Here is a 21,973-nt window from a genome sequence, read left to right on the forward strand (position 1 = left end):
ATGTGATATTTGAAAACAAGTATTTGTTTGGAAAACAACGGAGAAGCTCAGATTCTCAAGAGCACAAAGGCAGTTTTGTGATTTTCTTTATGAGGAGAGGAGAAGGTGGCCCATAGAAGGGAGAGGGCTTGCCTGGAGCCCTACCGCCCACGAGCAGAAGGGGACCAGTTGGCACCCTGCAATTAGTTTTCCATCTGTACCATAGTGCTGCTCCACAGACTCTCGTTTTCAATAACTATCAACTATTTTTTATTCCAAATATGCTACTCAAACATGGTAGATCAATCATGAAACACCGTGGGTGTACAGTGAGATGGAGTGCCCACGATGTTCTCCCTCTTTCTCCGGAGGCAGCTATGGTTTCCAACTCCTTCCAGGGATGTAGTGAACAGATACCAGGCCGTGAAGTTTAGTCACCTTTCATGTCACACGCACTACACTGTTCCTTTTATTTGAAACATCTTGAAGCTATTGCCGTATCATTTATATAAAAGCAACTCTCCTTTTAATGGTTGCTTGATATCCCTCCATTAAAGAGAAGATATAATTTTAGTCATTCAATCATAAGTTGAATTTTTGGATGGTCCCCAAACTTAAGTCACTTGTTACAAAGTAGCAGGGAAGACACCATGTTTGTATGCACTACATCTGTGGGAGAAAGCAGTAGAACAACTGATGGACCAAAGAGTATGCATGGTTGTATGCAAGCTGGTACCCACGGCTGTCCGGGGACATCGACGCACAGATACACTATACGACAAGACGAGGACTGCCAAGGGAAGTTGCTAAGGCTGTCATCTTTAGGGAAGCTGATTGCCACATCTCTTTCCTGAAAAGCAGCTGGTGGGTTTGAACTGCCAGCCTTTGGGACAGCAGTTGAGCACTTAACCACTGTGCCACTTGCAATTTTGATAGATGCTGCAAAAACCACACTCGGGAGAGTTGTTGTACCAACTTGTGCTTCCACCAGTTTTTGAGGCCGTAGGTGAACTAGCACTCTTACTCACATGGACGCACGATCTATCGAACCTGTGCTCTTGGCCTGTCTGATAGATGGACAGCGGAATGTTATGAGCACCTCAAGTTTTAATGACCAAGGTGGAGTCTCATTTCAAGTGCACTTCCTTCTCTGCATACTCCGTGCCCGTAGTCCTTGGTTTATATGAGCCGTTAGTCTTAGGTTGCTATGTTGCTAGTCTTTTTTGTTTTAAGGTGTTGGACTTTTCGACTGACCTTATAGAACGAGAAATGGGAGGGTGTATCATGCACATTACATGTGACTATTGTCTGAAACTGGATAAAGGGGGGGCGGTGGATACGGTCGCACAATGTTCTCAGCTCATAGACTTGTCTTCCTCATTACACAAGTCATGTAGCCAGTGGAAGTAAATGACCTACAGTCTCATCCTCCAGATATAAACTTACTGACAAAATTTCAGTGTAGTTGTTTCTAGTCATGCTTTGGTAGGTTTATTTGTTAATGGGAAATTTGTAAATACTATTCTATAGCATGGAGCTTTACATACTTTCAATGCTGTAAATCTACTTCCTTTCCTCAAAACATGTCTGTCACAGAATTTGATTTTTAAAATACCAGTCAGTAAGTGAATTGTGTTAGACCAGGTTGACTAGAGAAACAAATCCTGAGATACTCATTTGTGTGTGAGAAAGAGCTTTATATCAAAGAGCAATTGTCTGTTGAGGAAACATCCCGGCCAAGTCCAGATCAAGTCTGTAAGTCAAATAGTAGCCCATTTGTCCGATACTAATCCATAAATTCCTCTTCAGACTCACAACCATTCACAATGATGCCGAATGTAGGAAGATCACAGGCTGCTGGGTGGAAAGTCTTATGGATCCAGTGGTGGTGGAAGCATCTCCACATGGCTCCTCCAGCTCCTGAGTGTGTCTACTTAATAGGAAAGTGGAGCAGAGGGGGGGAGGAAAACCCATCTGTGTTAGACAGGGTTCTCTGGGGAGACAAAACCAGATTACTAGTAATTATATATAAATATATTTCTAAAGATAGATATATAACACAAGAAATGAACCGTTAAATTATATACAGATAGATAATACAGGAAATTCACAGTTAAATTATAAAGCAGTGAGACACTAGCAGTCCTTTAAGTCTTGAGAGCCGCCAGCCCCTTTCTGTAGAGAGAGCTGGGCTATATATACCCAGGCAGCAAACAGCAAGGCAGGTCACCAACTGTCGGTCCCCAGCTCCAGAGACAAATATTCCAATCGTGTGGGCTTAAAGGGACCTTGACTTACAGCGACACAGTCCATAGGCTAGGCATCCCACAGTTAGTGTACCTTTTAAATTGAGGCACAGAACAAGCAGGGCAGCCACACGCAAGTCTGATGATTAAAGAACGAGAGACAAGCAAGGCGAGACTCACCGAGCCATTTATCTCTCCGCCCTTCAATTAATCCTACTTGTGTTTATCGGCCAGGCTGGCACAATAAACTGTCGCACCATCTGAGTGGATGAGTTTGTTTCTCCAGTCAACCCAGATGAACACACTTAGTAATTGTGTGAGGCTGGGTTGAGTGGAGAAACAAATCCAGAGACACGTATAAGTATGTCAGAGAAAGCTTGATATCAAAGAGCAATTGTATATTGAGAAAACATCCCAGCCCAGTCCAGATCAAGCTTGTAAGTCCAATATTAGCCTATCTGTCCAATACTAGTCCATAAATTCCTGTTCAGACTCACATAGCCGTTCACAATGATGCTGTATGCAGGAAAATCACAGGCTGGTAAGTGGACAGTCCTGTGGATCCAATGGCAGTGGGCATATCTCCAGGGCTCCGGCTGCCACCAGCATGGCTCCATGTGGCTTATCACCAGGAATGTGGAAAAACACACACACACACACACACACACACACACACACACACACACACACACACACACACACACACACACACCCTGAATCCTCCTCATGAGAAGGCCATACCCACAAGAGGTATTATCATGCTGTGATCTGATTGACAGGTTAGACTCCACCCCTTCCCTCCTTAATCTCACAAGCTGGGGCTTCCGTGCGTTTTCCTGACTTCCCTTTCTCTCCCATGGCACTTTGACAGTGCCTTTATCTTCCGTTTGTTGTCACTGCACTGGACCTGTGTGGTTTCTCTCCAAGAAGGCTCCCTTCTGTCACTGATGGGCTTTTCCACCCCTTCATGTCCATGTCATCACTGAACGAGGCAGACGGGGAGTGCACCCTATGCTTAGGGAGCAATGGGCTGACCCGTCCCTCTGCACGCTACTTCCAGATGGTGGTGATTCCGCTTGGTGGGTACAGGTGCACACGCCGGTTTCCAGGGGCTGGTGTCACTCTGGCCAACAAAGTTCGGGAAGGTGCTTCTCAGTCCCGTGCCCTCTGTGTCTTTCTCCCGGGGCTGCAGAGCAACGGATCCCCTGGCAGCATCCTCTTCTTCACTTTGTCAGGTTCACAGCACTGGCTGCCTGTCCACCCTCAGGTCCCCTGTCCCAGGCTGCGATCTGCACAGTCGGCAGTTGGAAACTGCCACCAGCTCCGCACAAGAAAGACTGGGCTTTCTATTCCCGTCAGCAGTGACAGTCTCAGGAACCCACAGGGCGTCACTGAGTCAGCATTGACTCTATAGCAGTGAGTTTGCGTTTGCAGAGCTTGGGGAGCAGTCGATAGTGGACAAGAACATCACCGTCCCAGTCAGCATGTGTGACGTAAGAAACCCCACGTCAGCGTCTCTCCTGTGGACTTGCGACCTGCTGGTCAGGACGCTCTGGGGTCCGTAGGAAGCCTCCTCTGAAGTCTGCACAACCCCCCACAGGCCTGTGCGGTGACCGGGGGGCCCACAAAGCAGGCAGGAGTTAGGCCAGGGTCTGTGAGGGAGCAAGCGAGCAAGTCACACCCAGAAAGAAGCCTGTGTGTCCACCCAGCTGCGGAGAATGCCTGGGTGCTACTTCTCCGGGACAGCTGGACTCTTGGTGAATTTAATGAGCACGCTGAAAGAGCAGGCCCTGTCGGCTTCCAATGGAAGATGTGAGTCCACTTTTACTGGCACAGCCGACTGGCTTAAGTTAAAATCATAAAGACAGCCCTTTTGACAGTTCTTGTGTTTGGCAAACACCGTCTAGAACATTCCAGAGGCAGGACAGGAGGAAGCGCAGACTCGGGCCACGGATTGGTGCACACCCTGCGCCAAGGCCAGCCCCAGGTCAGGTTCCTGCCACACGGAGGCTGGCATTTCTAGGGCACCTCAGCACTGCTCAGGGGCCACCCCCAACTCCCAGCTGTGGGTCTCCCAGTGAGCAGCCTCACCCAAGGGACACATGGATGCACCAACCAGCCAGGGTCCCCACCTGGGGCTCCGTGTCATGACCTGGAAGGACAATGGGGAGAGGGGATGGAGAGAGAGAAACAAGGAAGACATAGGTCAGGTTGGAGTGAAGGGTGAACAAACAGGAGGGGGAAGATAGAGGGAAGGGTGGGTGGGGTGAAGGGAGAGGGGAGGGTGTGAGGGATGAAGGCATGGGTGCGTGGAGGGAGGGAGGGCTGGAGGCTGGAAAGGCTCAGAGCTTACAGGGTCCCTGAGTTCTGATGGTAGTGGAGTTAGGATGCTGGGTCCAGGATGTGAGCTGGGTGGATGGCAGGCAGACAGCCCCTGCCCTGCTCCCCTCTGATCCCAGGGGCCTGGGAACATGGGCGTTGGAAACAGAAGGGGGTGTGTGTGGACAGGAGCCAGAGGCCCAGTGACAACCACATTCAGGATGGGCGGAGCTCACAGGCCCTCTCCCCTCGTCATCTCACCATGATGCCCACATGGTCTGTGGTGGGAGCATCAGGCCTTGCTGGGGACAAGGAGGGGAGGGGAGGGGAGGAGCTGGGCGGTAGCCAGAGGGTGGACTCAGTGCTACTTGAGGATGCACTTGCCACAGGGGCAGACCATCTCGGGACGAGCAGGGGCCCCTCTGACCTGGCTTGCTCAGGGTCAAAGGTGCAACCCTGGAGGTGGCCCTGTGGGCTGGGGGCAATCTGCCCATGTTTGCTCGTGGAGGGTCCCCTGGGGCCAGCAGGCGGGAGCATGAGCGGCCATGCACTCCCTGGGCTGCTGCCCCCCTTGGGCAGCGCGGTGGAACAAGTTGGACTTGGGTTGGGGACAGGACAGGAAGCCTTGGGGACCCTGCAGCCTGAGGGCAGCATGCCCACTGTGGGTCCATGAGGGCGCACGGAGCTGGGCGGGGTAAGGCCATGAGGGTCCTGCCATGGCCTGGGCGCGGTGAGGAGGGTACGCTGGTTGGTGCTGGCAGCTGGGTCTCAGAAGGGAGGGGGCGGGACAAGGTTGGTTACCCTGCAGGAATGGCCATGTCAGGGACCAGGCATCCTGGAAATATGGCCACTCCAACAGGGCACTCACTGGCCCCAATGCATGGGTGGAGGGAGGGACGTAGGAGCACAGCTGGGGGTAGGGCCAGCAGGGATGTCACACTCAAGGCAGGTGCCCTGGGCTGGGTGGGGGTGATGCAGTGTCAATGGCTCCGGGACCCCACTAGGCATAGGGTGGGGGCGGGTCAGCGGCTGTGGGTTTGGCTCCTGCTTCAGAGCTTTGGTAGCTAAGGACCCGCAGATGAAACCAGGGCCTGAGCCCACTAGGGACAGATGGCCCTAAGGACTCCAAATGAACGAATGAGTGAAGGTGGAGTTGACCCAGTCAGCTATCATGCAGGGACCCAGGCAGGAGGGCAACACCCCACCCCCATCCTCTCTGTTCTCACCGGTCCCTGACCACGGAAAGTCCCGACCTGTCCTGTACCTCACGTGTACAGGAGTCTGGGGTCCCCCGAGGTCCCAGGGAACGGAATACTCTGTATCTCAAGAATGAAGAGAGTTTTTTGTGGAATGGAGTCCTGTGTGTCTCTAAAGAATGATCATGACACTGTCACGCTCCTCACAACACGGACATGTTTGGAAGCTATTGTGCTGAGCAAAATCAGGCAGTCCCTGAAGGCAGTCACTGTCGGAGGCCACTGTTACCAAAGGAAAATAAACGCAAGGAAAAATGGTTTTCCCACAGAGAGAAGCAGATGCTAGTGCTTGTGGAAAATCAGTGTGGGAGGGAAAGTAAAAGGAGGGGGCGTAAATAATGCCCAGAAAAGATACCTAGGTAATCACACACATGGGTAGAGACAGAGAGAGCAGCATCTATAGGCACACAGATACATCCTAACAGAATCTGCATAGAAAGAGACATGTAATAACACAGAGACATACAGGTGAGCAGACACATATTAACATAGTGCATGTATAAAAATGAAACCGCAGCACACATACAGGGTCATCAGAGAGGGATGTAGATAGAGAGTTGCATGACAGACCCAAACTCACTGCCGTCTTCTGGATTTGAACTCAAGGACCCTATGGGACAGCAGACTCCAGGGTGGTGACTCTGTACGGGCGGGGCAACTGATCTCTCTCCCCTTTAGCTAGCGGGTTGTTTCAAACTGCTGACCTGTAAGCAGGAGGCCACCCTGCTCCATAAGAGCACAGACAGTAACAGATGATGGTAAAGGGGATGAGGGGGTCATGGTCTCCCACAGGGGTGTCAGCGATCCCTGCAGCTCCCTGTAGGACCCCCTTCCTGACTCTGATGTTGGTCAGGGCCGCCGAGCCGAGCTGTGGTCAGCCTGCCCTCCATCCCTCAGGAGTGGTGAACACAGCAGGTAGGTGGGCAGGATCCGGCATCTTGGTGGCTGTTTGCAGCAGGATGTCCAGAGAGCTGAGGAGTCCAGGGCTGGCGAACTATGATTCCGGGCTGCTGCCCAATGTCTGAGGTGAGACGTGGGGGTCTGAGTGGGTTGGGGCTGTGCAGGGACCAATGTGAGCAGGAGCCAGGTCTCTTGCTGAGGAAGAGTTGCCTACGCGACACACACTTTGTAACATAGATGAAATCATCTATATCTGTTTATACAAAGGCATAAGAGAAACAGGTGAAAATGATAACACAGCAACATAATTTGAACCTCCTAACAGACTCATGGTACCTGCACACAGACAACATGGTACCTGCGCACAGTCACAGGGCACCTGCTCACAGACACACACATGGTACCCGATCATAGACATACACAGGGTACCTGCTCATAGACACAATGTCCTTGCTCACAGAGCCATGGTACCTGCTCAAAGACACACAGTAACTGCTAACAGACAACACGGAACCTGCTCAGAGACAAGGGCACATGCCCACAGACACACATGGTACCTTGTGTGATACAGAAAGACCTTACCCCAGCTTTGTCTCCTCCAAAGCTATGCCAAACCTTAGAGGCTGTTTGCCAGCACATGGTGGGAAGTCGGATGCATCCAGATGTTCTCCCTGAAGGCATTCAGCCATCAGACTACTGGCTGGTCCACTGTAGGTGGGGCTCACACCCTACTGATAAGGACAGTAATTGGTTCCATGGAGAGACAGAGAAGTGGTCAAACCGACTCAGGGACATCCAAAGTTAGGCTGCCATCCTGAATCTAGGACCTGCCCATCTTGTTACATGTATACTCCAATCCCTCCCCTTCCTATTGCGTGTATACTCCTAGATTGTCCCCCTCTCATTACTGTATTACCTATAATACAACTCCTTCCTGTGACATATGTCTTTACCTGTAATTAGGGGGCTTGCACACCCCCTAAAGGTATAGAAGCCTTGGTTAGTAATAAATCTCACTCTCTCACCCCTGCAATTCCCACCTTGCACATCCTCAAGTGGATCACCAAGCGGCTATGAAGTGAGCATGTTACCATGAAATGTGTCTGACTTCTTTATTTCACTCTCTCTCTCCCCCCTATCTCTCCTATTCTCTATGACTTTCCTATAATCTTCACTTATTATTGCTGTACAATTGCACCTGCTGGGCCTGTGATGATTTCTTAGGAGCTGGCTCCCCTGACGGTACCTGCTCACAGACACAGGTTGCCTGCTCTCAGACACACAGTACCTGGTCAGAGACAAACAGGACTTGCGCAGACAGCATGGTACCTGCTCACAGACACACACTGCCCTTCCTCACAAAAACTTGGTACCTGCTCCCAGACACACCAGGTACCTGCACAAAGGCACACTGGACTCCTCACATATGGGACCTTTCACAGACAAAGGGCCCCTGCTCCCAGATGCACTGGACTTTCTCCCAGACGCAGGGTACCTGCTCACACACACATGCTTCAGGAGTTGTACCCCGGGTTTCTACTGCTGGCAGTTGAGAGGTTAGTACACTGGATTTCTAGTTCTGGTGATTCGAAGTGTTGATCATCACAGGCTGGCTTGTCTGGGCAGTTGAGTGGTTAGTACCCTGGGTTGCTAGCTCTGGTGGTTCAGAGTGTTGTTCCCTGGGATGCTAGTTCTGGTGGTTCCGTGGTCAGTGTGCAGGCTTGCTAGTTCTGATGGTTCAGGGAGTTGGTCGACGGGTTGCTAGTCCTGCTAGTTCAGTGGTTAGTACTCTGCATTGCTAACCCTGGTGTTTCAGGGATGTGCTCAACAGGTTTCTCGTCCAGGTGCTTCAGAGGTTATTACGCTGGGTTGCTAGTTCTGGTGGTACAGGGCATTGTTCGACAGACCCAAGGCACCTGCTCACAGATACACACGTCACCAGCACAGACACACAGTGCTTGCTTAGAGACACACGGTATCAGCTTACTGATAATATACCACCTGCTGAGAGGCACAAGGCATCTGTTGTAGACACACAGGATAACTCCTTACAGAGAAATGTCCCCTGGTCACAAGCAAAGTATAACCCCTCCCAGACACACATGCTCAAGGACACAGGTTACCTGTTCACACACACAAGAATCTGCTCATATACAAACACACCAATGACGTGATCACAAACAGAAGAACCTGCAAATATACACACACAGGTTACCTGCTCACAGACACAAGAATCTGCTCAAATACACACACAGGTTACCTGCTCACAGACACAAGAACCTGCTCATATAAACACACAGGTTACCTGCCCACAGAAACACAGTACATCCTCATATTCTCAGAGTACCAGCTTCTATACACACAGGTTACCTGCTCATAGACAAACAATACTTGCTCATATACACACACACAGAAGATACCTGCTCACAGACACAGAGGAGCTGCTCATATACACACACTGGTTACCTGCTCATAGATACAAGAACTGGCTCATATTCACACGCAAGTCACTTCCTCACAGACACAAGAACCTGCTCGTGTACACACCAGGCTACCTGCTCACAGACACATAGGACCTGCTCATCTACACATACATGTTACCTGCTCACAGACACAAGAATCTGCTCATATATACACGCAGGTTACTTGCTTACAGACACACAGTACCTTCCCATAGATGCATACAAGTTATCTGCTCACAGTTACACATTATCTACTCATACACACACACAGGTCACCTGCTCACAAACACAAGATCCTGCTCGTATGCACACAGGTCACCTGCTCACAGACACAGAGGACCTGCTCCTATACACACACTGGTTACCTACTCACAGACACACAGGAACTGCTCAGATACACAAGTTACTGGCTCACAGACAGTGGTCCTGCTCATATATACATTGGTTGCCTACTCACAGACACGCAGTACCTCCTCATATACACAAATAGAGTACCTGCCCACAGACACAAGAACCTGCTCATATACAAACAAAGGTTATCTGCTTACAGACAAAATAACCTGGTTATATACATACCAGGTAACCTGCTTATAGACACACAGGACCTGCTCATATACACATACATGTTACCTGCTCACAAACACATGAACCGGCTCATATACACACCAGGATACCTGCACACAGACACGTAGTACCTGCTTATATAAACACAGGTTACCTGCTCTCAAACACAGAACCTGTTGATATACATACACAGTTACATGTTCACAGATAATAAAACTGGCTCATACACACACCAGGTTATCTGTTCCCAGACACAATAATCCACTCTTATAAACATCCAGGTTACCTGCTCACAAACACAAGAACCTGCTCATATACACACAAAGGTTTCCCACCCAGAGACACAAGAACCTGTCCTTAGAAACACACAGGTTACCTGCTCACACACACAGTACCTGCTCATACATACACACAGGTTACATGCTCACAGACACAAAATCCTGTTGATATGTACACCGAGGATAACAGTCACGGATACTAAAATCAGCTCATATACACACGTTACCTCTTCACAAACACAGAGGAACTGCTCATAGGCACACACAGGTGATCTTCTCACAGACACAAGAACCTCCTCATCTACACCCATAGGTCATGTGCTCACAGTGACAAGAACCTGCTCACATATACACACAGCTCTCCTACTCACAGACAGAAAGGTGCTGCTCATATACACAAACACAGGTTACCTGCTCACAGACACTAGTACCTCCTCCCTTATACACACAGGTTTCCTGCTCATAGACAACATAACCTAATCACACACACATAGATTACTAGTTCACAGACACAAGAACCTAAACATATACCCACAAGATGCCTTCCACAGACAAAGGGACGTGCGAATATACCCACACAGTACCCTGCTCACAGACACAGGAACCTACGCATGTACACATTCAGGTTATCTGCTCACAGACTCAACAAATGACTTAAAAACACAAGCATGTTGATATGCTCACAGACACACAGGACCTTGTCATAAACACACACGTTACCTGCTCACAGACACACCGGACCTGCTCACGTATACACAACGGGTACATGCTCACACAAGAAGGACCTACTCACACATGCATACCCGCGCGCGCGCGCACACACACACGCACACACACACACACACACACACACACAAACGCACACGTTACCTCCTCAGGCACGCAGTACCTGCTCATATACACATACTGGTGACCTGCTCACAGACACAAGACCTGTTCCTATACACACGCATATTACTTGCTCACACACACACCGAATCCCCTACTATAAAATCACAGGCTTTCTACTCACAGACACACAGGAACTGCTCATATAAATGAGGTGACCTCCTCATAGAAACACACTCGTTACCAACTCATGTACACACACAGGTTCCCTGCACCCAGGCACAAGTTCCTGCTAATGGACACGCACTGTTTGTATCTGCCTTCTACAGATACTAAGGAACTGCTCAGATACACACATCAGTTCCCAAACACACAGGGCCTACTCATATACAACTTGGTTGCCTGCTCACAGAAACTACTGCCTCCTCTTATACACACATATGTTTCCAGCTCACAGACATAAGAACCTTCTCATATACACACACAGGTCACATTACCACATACACCAGAATATATGCTGATTTACACACACAGTAACCTGCGCACAGACAAAAGGACCTACTCCTATATACACACAGGTTACCTTGCCATAGACACAAGAACCAGATAATATACAAACACAGTAAGCCTATTAATAACTCTAATGATGTTCTGCTTCAAAGCATCAGACATAATTCTTAAGTTTAAGTTTTAGGGCCCCTGCTGCCGGCCGGCGCCCCGCATTTGTGCCCGCTCCACCCAGCCAGTGAGTTGGTCCCGTGGAAGCCAACGTGGACTGGAGGGGACGGGTGGGTTCTGGGGGTGGGCCTAATGCTCAGGGCGGGGCCTTTGACGTTAGACTTCTCGGGGTTAGGAGGCGGGGCGCGGTGGCTTTGAATGTCCTTGGCTCTGGAGGTGAGGGGTTTCTGGGTGGGGCGACCAGAGGTGGCGGGGCCCTCGGGTTTGTTTTCCGCTCAGCATTTTCCTCGGGCCGCAGCCAAATGGCCAGTGGCTGAGTGGGTCTCGTACACGCTGGACGGCTGACCGGTGGTGGAGAGCCTGGCGGTGCCCACGAAGCTGCCCAACAGCCGCTGGTCTTTGGCCAAGGCAACTTGGAGCAGCTGCCAAGTGCGCTATGGTGGTGGGCCCCGCAGACTCCCCCTTCCCCTACCTGCCCGCCTGATGCCTCGGTCCACCCCACAGCTGGCAAGCCCTTCCAATTTGGCATAGGCTGCAGCCCGCTCCCTGCAGAAGCCCAGGGCTTTTAGCCCTGAACCTCAGACGTAGAGGTGGGACCTCTGCCATGCACCCACTGCCCCTGAGCAGGCGCCCCCTTGGCACCTGTCGCCCCACTCGCCATGCTGGGTCCAGGGCCCCTGCTGTCCTCAGACACGTGGGTCCCTTGACCTTCGTACCTGCGGCATAGCCCCCCTCCCCAGGCCTAGTCAGACAGGCTGCCAATAACCTGCCTGCACTGACAGGGCTGTGGGGGTCACACACCTGCAAGGAGACCCCAGATTCCCCCTCTACCCACTGTGTGGCTGTCCTGTGCACCCCGGAGGCACCCCACTGTCCTCCGAATGACTTCTAGGGCAGGTGTGTGAGGGCACCAGACTCCTGTGACGTCCTTTTCTGTTAGATGGTGCCCTGTGGCTCTCCAGAAGTCACGTCTGTCTACCTGAATCTGGAGAGGATGCCTCCTGACAAAAGGTACTCATACACCTGGGCCGAGCACCTGCAGCTACCAGGTGTTGACACAGGTGGGGGGCAGAGCCTGCAGCAGGATGATCAAGTAGGGGACAAACCAAAGGATGGCCCCACTTTATCCACGGCCACCTGCCCAGGTGTGCACTGCCTGTATCACCTGCTCGGGTGTGTACACCTGCCCAGGTGTGGTCTGCCTGTGTGTCACCTATTCAGGTGTGTATACCTGCCCAGGTGTGCAGGTACATTCTCTGACTAGATTTGCATCGACCAGGTTTGCCGCCTGCTCAGTTGTGTATCATATTCCAGGGTTGTTCCCTGCTCAGATGTGTACTTGGCCAGGTGTTCATGTCCTCAACCATGCCCCCTGCACAGGTGTGCTGAACACCCAGCATCTGCCCAGGTGTTTGCCACATTCTCAGGTTTGTTCGGTGTCCAGCTGTGCCCTCAGATGCTCCCCTCTTGGCCCTTGCAGAAGGAGCTGGAGGCGGCCTGGAGCAGGCAGGTGTTTGACTGCTTTGCCATTGTGCTGTGCATCCTCAGCTGCTACACCTGCCCCAAGGAGGCCTGGCTACAGCTGGCCCGGCTGAGATCCCTCTTCTTAAGTAGACTCTGAGATCCTCCTGCTTAGGTAGACTGTGGGATTCCTCCTGCACAGTAGACTCTGGGATACCCCTGCTCAGGCAGACTTTTGTTAGAGGAAACCAATTGCTGAGAACCCTGGGGTCAGTAGGCCCAGTTGTACGGTTATAACATATGAAGGTTACTGTAAAGTCAAAGAGAAAAGGAACGATAAGAGAGAGTTTAAATGTAGAAGTCAGATACATTTTATGGTAGCATGCTCACCTCAGCCCCTCTTGGTGGTCCACGTGGAAGTGGGAAAGAAGCATTTTTAATATCTTGGGATATTTACAGGTAGCCAAAAGACATGCATGTTCAGTCATTACATACAGTCACAAGGTGGGTGGCATCAACAGTCAGGTCCCTGAGCTCACAGGTGAGGAAACCTCAGACCTGCATTGGGGGAAGGTGCGAGTGGGGCAGGGTGACAGGGTGGGAAGAGGTAGCAACAGGGTGTCTGCTACTCTAGGGACCTAAAATCAACCCTGTGCTCACTTTAAGGCAGCATAGCTGGTCGGGGGAATCGCTGGGAACGATATTTAAAGCAGGATGATGTACTTGGACTTAGCTCTGAGTCACCAAGGGGGAGGCGTTCCTACCAGGGAAGGCTAGCTTTCCAGATTCCCTCTGTTAACAATTAGGGAATATAGTCCTCGCCACATTTCCCTCAGTGTTAGTTTCCCAAAGACTCTGAGATCCCCCTGCTCAGGTGGATGCTGGCAGCCTTTGTCACCTCCCACCCTGACACAGCACAGACAACAGAGCATCGTGGACAATAGAGGACAGTGTGGAGCAGTGGTGTGTTATGAACAGTAGAAGACAGTGTTGGGCAGCAGTAAGCCCTAGGGTGGACCGCTGACCCTCACTGCTGAGCACCCTGTGGGTGCTGGTGGCAGATTCCAGGCCTGGTGCCCTTGTCTGTGGTGCACCTTGAGGAGGCTGCCCAACAGATACCGTAGCAGACAGTGTCAGCAGGGGGGACGGGGGCAGCATGTGATGGGCGGGGAGGGGATGACCAGCCAACATGCCCTCCTGTTTCTGCACCAGGTCCGACCCGAAGAAGGACCCATCCCCCCTAGACCAACAGGGTGGGGGCTCTCACTACATCATGGCCTCAGGTGCGTGTGCTGCTTCTTGCCCCTGGCGTGGGGTGGGGGCTGTGCTCATGGCCTGCCCTTTGGGAGTCGGGAGGGGGACCTTGCGAGACACCTACGAGGGTGGGTGTGCAGGTGACTCAGGGTTCCTGCGGCATGTTCACACCTCCCGGGGCCTGTGTGTCCAGAGGCCACAGCAAGGGGGCAGAAATCAGAGGCTTGAGGTAACAACATTGTCTCCCAGATCTGGTGACCCAGAGTCTGAGGTTCAGGGGTAGGCAGGGCTGAGCTCCCTCAGGAGGCTTTCAGGGGAGGGTCCTTCCTCATGGTCTCTCCCAGCTGCCGGGGGCCCTGGACATTCCTGAGCTCTCCAACCTGTGCCTGTGTCTCTACGTGGCCGTCTCCCCTCTGTGTCCCACCTCCTCTGGTATAAGGAAAACCACTCCTGTAGGATATGGGCACCCCTGCTCCAGGGTGAGCTCAGGACACTGTTGTGATGTGAACTTGGTGGCACAGAACATGTCCTGGATGGTTCTCCCCAGCCCCACCCTGGGATGACATCGTCCATAGGTTCCATGCTCACGGCTCTCATGCAGGCCCAGGGTCCCATTCTCCCCACCCTGGGATTACATCATGGACACAGGTGCAGATGACACGCTCACCCCACCCTCCGCCGGGCGCTGCAGGGGAGACGTTCCTGCAAGTGCAGCAGCATCTGCTGAAGGACAGGAAGGCACAGATCAAGGAGGCGCTGCAGGACCTCGCCACCAAACGGAGACTGCTATGCCAGCAGGGCCACGAGTGCCCCGCGGTCGCCGTCATGGGGTACACAAACTGTAGTGAGGACCTAGCGCATGAGGAGGGCTGCCCAGACGGCGGGGTTTGATGTGGGGGAATAAAGACTGAGGGGTCGACATGGGCACACAGACGGTAATGAGGAGATGTGGGCACATAGACTGATCTCAAGGTGATGTGAGCACACAGACTGTGATCTCGAGGTGACGTGGGCACACAGATTGTGGTGAGGAGAGGACATGGGCACACAGACTGGTGAGGAGGGCATGTGGGCATACAGTCTGGTGAGGTGATGTGGGCTCACAGACTGTGATGAGAAGGTGATGTGCGCACAGAGAATGTGAGGAGGTGATGTGGACACAGACTGATGAGTGGACATGGGTACAATGACTTTGATGAAGGGACATGGTTACAGATACTGAGTTGAGGGAACATGGGAACAGAGAGTGATGAAAGGACGTGAGCACACAGACTGTGCTGAGGGGATGTGGGCACAGACTGTGATGAGGTGACGTGGGTATACAGACCGTGATGGGGACAGCATGTGGGCACAGAGACTGTGATCTTGAGGGGAAGTGGGCACTCAGACTGTAGGGTGAGGTGATGTGGGCACACAGACTGTGATGCGGGGACATTGGAACAGAGTGTGATGAAGGAATGCACTGTGATGAGGGGACATGGGCACACAGAATGACGAGGAGTGGACATGGGCACAGAAACACTGATGAGGGAACGTGGGCACACAGATTGTGATGAGGAGACATCGGAACACAGTGTGATGAAGGAATGTGGGTACACAGAATGTGATGAGGGGACATGAGCACACAGAATGTGATAAAGGGACATGGGCACAGAGAATGTGCTGAGTGCACGTGGGCACAGAGACTGATGGGATGATGTGGGCACACAGACTGATGAAGTGATGTGGGCACAGAGAATGTGAGGAGGTGATGTGGGCACACAGACTGATGAGAGGACGTGGGGACAATGTGATGAGTGGATATGGGCACAGACTGATGAGAGGACGTGGGCACACAGAATATGAGGAGGAGGACATGTGGGCACACAGACTGTGATGAAGGGAGGTGGGTACAAAGATTATGGTGAGGAGTGGACTTGGGTACACAGACTGTGGAGAGGAGGTGACGTGGGCACACAGACTGTGAGAGGTGATGTGGGCACAAAGAATGTGATGAGTAAACATGGGCACGCAGACTGTGATGAGTGGATGTGGGCACATAATGTGATGAGTAGACGTGGGCACAGACTGATGAGTGGACGTGGGCACAGATAACGTGATGAGTAGACGTGGGCACAGAGACTGTGATGAGGGGATGTGGGTACACAGACTATGATGATGAGATGTGGGCACACAGACTGGCGAGGAGTGACCTGTGGTCCAAAGTGACTGCGGTCAGCGGTCATGATGAGTTATCCCCACTGTGGTGCTTCCTCAGGCCTTGGGTTAGTGCTAGGACCATCCGCTTCCTGAAGCGCCCATGGGAACCATTCCCCGATAGGACACCGCACAAGCAGTCTCTGTCCGCCTGTCAGGTGGCCCTGCTTGCTGCAGCAGCACTGAGTGAACTTCAGTGAGGCGTCCCGACTGAGAAGCAAGGCTGGACACTGTGTGCACACATCAGCCTCTGACCATCCCGTGGGCCTCAGCCAGCTGATTGGCCTGGTCGAGGACAGTGCAGGCGGGGGGCCTGTCGGTGGGGTGATGTCACCATGGGCTAGGTCAGCCTCCCCGTGACAGCAATTGCCACACTGGGTACATGGGCGGCCTGTGGCACCAGGAGGCCTCCACGCCCATCAGCTGCCACTAAACCCCTCAGTAGCCAGCGGGTTGCTGTGGACCCCTCACCACCACATCAGTGCTTCAAACCACCAGCCTCTCTGAAGGAGCTGCACAGTCTGCTCCCTAGAAGACTGACAGTCTCGGGAACCCACAGGACATTCTATCCTGACCCTCGGGGTCACAGTTGTAACGGACTCACTGGCCATGGGGATTTTGTTCCTGTGTCCATTTCAAGAGGGTGGTGTAAGGTCAGCGCAGGACTGCCCACTACAGGGATGCAGTTGAAACCCACCATCCACTTCTCTTGAGGAAGGTGAGGCTCTCTGCTTCTGTGAACAGTGATAGGTTTAGAAGCCCTGTATAAGATCAGTCGTTGTGGGACTATCCCATGGGCAGGGTTAGAGGACTGCATGGTGTCAGTCTAGATCACACTGGCTCCGTGGACAGGGTTAGAGGCCTGAATGAGGTAAGTCTAGTTATCCAAAAATGTGACTAATGTGTTGGGTACTCAAAAAGATAGAACGTTAGAACAAAAAGTTAATGCTCTTTATAACATGGTCACAGAAAGTGTGTGTATTGTCGATCTTATGCATACTTCCGATGATACTGTGCAAGGTTATGGTTAAATTATTGGCCTCAGGAACAAAACATCATGAAGTGCACCTGTGCACTTCACACCCCCCCCCCAAACAGGGGTGTAAGGCAGAGGCTGGTTAGTAAATGACGGGTAAAATCGAGTCTGAGTCTCTCAACCTAAGACAGGTCATAGTCGCCTGGAGGACTATGACGGATGACGGGTAAGGGAGATACCAGGACTCGATGACCTAAGCCAGACACAGTCATCTGCTGACGTTTTGAGTAAAAACGTCTTCAATAAATTAAAAAGGGGGAAAGAAAGATGTTAAAGGCCATTAAGACAACCTTAAAACAGCTGAAAATTCTCATGACTTGTGTCAGTGTTTGCAGATTTCTTCTGAGACTCTATCAAGAGCAAGAAAGTATGCAAGGTCTGGAAAAACAGGTGTTTTAATTTTCTCAAGGATGTCTAACTTGGCAAAAGATAGAGTTGCTTTGTGTATCAAATGTGTTTGCTTATCAATGAGATAATTAACACTGGGTTGTTTCTGCATGAATATAAGGAGGATAACATTACAGTATTTAAAAATTTTTGAAATGTATTTTCTTGTTATCTGCAATTTACTCAAAACAAACTAGCATGAAGTACTGCACAAGCTCATCTGAACAGGCGTGACTTGAACCGAGTTCGTGGAGTAATCCCCCTCCACAAAGCCTGAAGGACAGGCAGTCATTGACGGGTAAAATTGGCACAAGACATAGCAATCTAAGACAGACATTGGTTGGCTTTCATTTTATGAAGGCATTCCATTGATCAATGACGGTTAAGGATGATTCTTGATGCCTGACAACCTAGAACGCAGGTCCCGAAAGGATTACTCTTGGCTTTGAAAAATATATAAAAGGGAAACCGGTCCAGAGTGATGAGGCCCGGCCATTGCTTGGATTTATTAGGACCTGCTTGGAGCCATGAGGCCTGGCCATTACTTGGAATTTATTAGCGTGAGCTCTGGGCATTCTTCTACCCCAGCCTAAGTGACAGAGCACTGCAGCTGTAAAGCTTGAGCAAACAAGAGGTGATGCTCTTTAGATAAGCACCCGTGTCCTGCATGCCCTTGATTGGGCAAAAGATCATCATCACCTATGCTTGATTTGCGTGTACATGCCATTCCTCTGCGTTCCTAATTGAAGACTGTAAGCCCTTACTGACTCACGGGCAGGGCACGCTCCCCTGAACTCCGATTGGCCTGTTGCCAAGGTAGCCTAATCTGCATGTGCGGCTGAGGCCCCCCACCCGGCTGGCCTTTATAAGCTGTGACTCTTTGTTCATTAACAGGACTTGGTCAGGATATTGTCTTGTCCTCATTCTCCGTGCCTCTTGTACCCACCCAATTCCCACTCTCTCCTCCAGGATCCACGGTGAATGTACCGCGGGACAGGACATCCCCTGAGATGGAAAGTACAGGATCATCAAGTGGTAGGTTACTTCCGTTGTGAAATAAACTGTAGGAAGTGCGAAAAAGCATTCCTACAGTTTCCCAGAGAGAGCCACTGCTCTTCGACACACTGCAAAATGGGTCCTGGCTCCTATAAAACAACACAAGGAAAACAGCCTTCAGCCCCAATGAACTCAATGTAAAAATATAAAAAATACATGGGACAAACTAACAGCAATGAGAGATGTCCTGAACAGAATAACATGTATAGAAGAAGCAGACATTGAGCGGGCTTAGAGAGAACTTTTCAGAATGCTCCTTGGAGTCATATACAATATGAGGGAAACAATAGAGAAAAAGGATGAAATGATCGAAAAGGTAAGAGCGATAAACCAAAGGGAAATTCAGGACCTTAGAGAGGAGATAACAAAAACCAGTAGCAGACGCAGGGACCTGAAGAATCGACTGGGGGAATCAGAGAACAGCATCAGGGACTTAGAAGACAACCTAGCTGACTTAAACCACATGAACAAAAATCTAATAAGATCATCAGAGAAGCTGAAGAAAATTAAGAATGATGTCTGATGCTTTGAAGCAGAACATCGTTAGAGTTATTGGCTTACTGTGTTTGTATATTATCTGGTTCTTGTGTCTATGGCAAGGTAACCTGTGTGTATATAGGAGTAGGTCCTTTAGTCTGTGCGCAGGTTACTCTGTGTGTTTATGACAAGGTCCTGTGTCTGTGAGCATATCAACATGCTTGTGTTTTAAGCCAGTAGTTGGGTCTGTGAAAAGATAACCTGAATGTGTACATGCGTAGGTTCCTGTGTCTGTGAGCAGGGTACTGTGTGGATATATTCACACATCCTTTTGTATGTGGAAGGCATCTTGCGGGTATATATGTTTAGGTTCTTGTGTCTGTGAAGAGGTAATCTGTGTGTATAAGGGAGGAGGTACTAGTGTCTGTGAACAGGCAGCCAATGTGAACATGAGTAGGTCTTGTGTGTCTGCGAGCTGGTCACCTGGGCGTGTGTCTGAGTCGTTCCTGTGTATCTGCAAGCAGGCAAGTGTGTCTCTATGAGCAGGAACTGCGTGCCTGTGTGCGGGTAACCTTGGTGTGTATAGGAGATGGTCATCTGTAGGCTTTTTCAGCAGGTCACCTTTCTGTATATGCACAGGTCCTGTGTGCTTGTGAGTAAGAGCTTGTGTGTTTATATGAGGAGGTATTGTGTGTCTTTGAGAAGGTAGCTTGCATGTGTCTATAAGCAGGTCCTTGTGTCTGTGAGCTGATAACCTGTAGGAGTACATGGGCCGGTCTTGTGTCTGTGACAAGTGTACTCTGTGTGTGTGTGTGTGTGTGTGTGTGTGCATCTGCATTAGCACATTTTTTGTGTCTGTGGCAAGGAAACCCGTGTGTTGTATATGAGCAGGTAACCTGACTTCAGGAAAGATGCCGACGGAATAACATAAAAAGGAGGATCTCTCTAGAATTCAACACAGGAGCGTTGCTTAGAGGGAAATTCAACACTGGTGGAACCCATGTGTAACATCATCAAGATTAAGGAAGCAGAGACCCACGGGGTTTTGAGGGCCTGGGGGATTTTGTCTATCCTCGGTAGAGGCCGGCTGGGGCTTGACCTTGGACCTGCGTGGTCTCTGCTGGTACCAGGACCATTTTCAGCCTGTGGAGTGGCTTGGCCTCAGCACAGCCACAGTTTGCCACCACCTGCGTCAGGGCAAGGACTGGAATCTTGCAGCTCCACAGGCAGGGATGCATTTCAGCTGCATTGTTGCCCTTGTTTCTATCTCCTCTCTGTCCCACTCCCACCGACACTTGGGTCCTGGAGGGCTGCATGGGGATTTTAATCCACACAGCCACAGCTTGCTGATACTACCTGGGTGCAGGGACTAAACCCTTGCAGCTCCACTCCCTGGATCGGGACTGAGGTACATTGTGCGTTTGTTTCCATCCCTTCACTATACTCACCCCGCCCCCAACTCCCACAGGCTCATCAGGCTAGCTTTTAAATGTTGTTTTCTTGCTCCTCTTAGTCTCTCTCCTGGTCTCCCACACACTACTGCTAACCTCCAGACCACTCCCCTGATTGTAGGGCATTTATGCCTACACCACATGCAGCTAGGTGAGCTCCACACTGTAGGTGGCCTCAGTCTGGGGACAGCCCTCCTGATCTGCACCAGTGGATGTTCTGCTCGATTTCCTAGAGGGACATTCCTGCTTGTGTGCCTGGGGTCCTAATGTAACTCAGACAACACCCCTCATCGTTCCCAGCTGCTGCAGGAACTTCTGCCCACCCTCCGCAACACCCAATCATGCAACACAGGAGGCTCCTGGGTCACTCCCCTTGTCCGGAGCCATGAGGACTGGCCATTACTTGGAATTTATTAGCCTAAGCACTGGGCATTCTTCTACCACAGCCTATGTGACAGAGCACTGCCGCTGTAAAGCTTGAGGAAACAAGGGGTGATGCTCTTTAGATAAGCACCCATGTCCTGCATCCTCTTGATTGGGCAAAGGATCGTCCTCCCCTATGCTTGATTAGCGTGTACATGCAACTCCTCTGCATACCTAATTGAAGGCTTTAAGCCCTTACTGACTCACGGGCTAGGCACGCTCCCCTGAACAGAATTTGCCAAGGTAGCCAAATCTGCATGTGTGGCCAAGGCTTCCCCCCCTTGGCTGGCCGTTATAAGCTGTGACTCTTTGTTCATTAAAACAGGACTTCATGAGGATATTCCCTTGTCTTCATTTTCCGTGCCTCTTGTACCCACCCAATTCCCACTCTCTCCTCCAGGATCCACGGTGAATGACCCCGCGGGACGGGACATCCCCTGAGATGGAAGTACAGGAGCATCAAGTGGTAGGTTACTTCTGTTGTGAAATAAACTGTAGGCAGTGCAACAAAGCATTCCTACAAGTCTCCCAGAGAGAGCCAGTGCTCTTGGACACACTGCAAAATGGGTCCTGGCTCCTCTAAAACAATGCAAGGCAAACTGCCTTCAGCCCCAACGAACTCAATGCAAAAATATAAAAAATACATGGGACAAACTAACAGCAATGGGAGAAGATGTCCTGAACAGAATAACATGTATAGAAGAAGCAGACATTGAGCGGGC

The 21,973-nt window shown here is 50.9% G+C and overlaps 1 long non-coding RNA gene across 4 annotated transcripts in view; it reads left to right on the plus strand.

Moving 5' to 3' along the window:
* Positions 1–21,733, plus strand: part of LOC142431574 (uncharacterized) — an 85,570-nt gene extending 63,837 nt beyond the window's left edge. For all 4 annotated transcript variants that reach the window (XR_012780844.1, XR_012780847.1, XR_012780846.1 and 1 more), the window contains exons 10-11: positions 18,814–18,879; positions 21,652–21,733. This is a non-coding gene — a long non-coding RNA (uncharacterized LOC142431574). The remainder of the gene's footprint in view (positions 1–18,813; positions 18,880–21,651) is intronic.
* Positions 21,734–21,973: the final 240 nt, after the last annotated feature.

The sequence above is a fragment of the Tenrec ecaudatus genome, chromosome 18 (assembly GCF_050624435.1).
Source record: "Tenrec ecaudatus isolate mTenEca1 chromosome 18, mTenEca1.hap1, whole genome shotgun sequence".
NCBI lineage: Eukaryota > Metazoa > Chordata > Mammalia > Afrosoricida > Tenrecidae > Tenrec > Tenrec ecaudatus.